Genomic DNA, 1,221 nt, shown 5'->3' on the forward strand with positions numbered 1-1,221 from the left:
TTCAAAAGAAAGAAAGGAAGTAGAAAAGGAAGAAAGGAAAGAAGAAAGGAGCACACAAATTTTTGCATGAGTTTCAGAAATGTTAGTAAAACACAGGTATTTGGAGTTGATGTATGTGATCCTTTATCACATACATGTACAGATATTCTGGGTGCTTTTCCTAAACTGGCAGTTTGTATGGTAGAACCCTGAGTATGTGGACTGAGGCTGTGGCATGGCAAACAAGTCATTTACTTTTTTCATGGTCCATCACTACGAATTACATTCTTAAGACCTGGCTTACTAACAGTAGTCATAAGCCCAGAGCTTGTAGTTATTAGCCTACTTATCAGAAACAGCCTTCAGTAAAGAAGGTATCTGGCTCAACATTTGTTGGGGGATTGTATGCAAATTTATAACAATAATAATTATATGCAGAATGTTGTAATTGCTAGCCTTTAACAACAACAACAGCAAAAATACAGACCTTTCTTATTTCTCCTGATTGAAGTGCGTGAGACAGCTGGTCCTGAGAGAATTGACTGTCTAATGTCTGATCTCTACACCTGTCACTTTTATAATAATTTTTGTAACAACTTTGTGAGGCAAATATGCTCCTATTCTCTTAGAGCAGGAAAATTATCCTGAAATGCTAGGTGATTTATTGAGGTCATATGTGAGGTTGGACCCATAACTCGGAGCCTCACGCTCTTTTCATAGCATCACTGCCTCTGGTAACAGATGGCTTCCTTCCATCATGGCGGCAGTAACCTCAAAGAGGGTTAAGACAATGCCTTTGAATTAGATTCAGTGCACAGTTAATGTGTATTTTAAACATTTCAGTATGCCAATATCCTGTTAGTTTTCATAATACTCTTCTGTACTTGAAAATATATTCTTGGTGAAGAAATGTTTAATTTAGGATAACCCTCATAAAAATGCTTTCCCCAATTTTCCCAGAGTAGCGAGTTGGATAGATTTTGCTCTGTGAACGTGTGTGTGATGAAACCAAATACTAGTATTGATTGATACTGCAAATGAAACAATCTAAGCAAATATTTTCCAACTAGAAAAAAATAGATTAAAAAATCATAGAACGTTGAATTTGGTGCTGACTCAAGTTAGTGCCATTAATGAATCTATAATCAATTGTTACTAAATACAGAAAATACATTGTGACACTACAAAAGCTGCTGAAGTATGAGAGGTAAAAATTACCTAAAAGTCAAAAAATTGATAGAA

The sequence above is a fragment of the Rhinopithecus bieti genome, unplaced genomic scaffold, assembly GCF_001698545.2.
Source record: "Rhinopithecus bieti isolate Rb0 unplaced genomic scaffold, ASM169854v2 scaffold_20072, whole genome shotgun sequence".
NCBI lineage: Eukaryota > Metazoa > Chordata > Mammalia > Primates > Cercopithecidae > Rhinopithecus > Rhinopithecus bieti.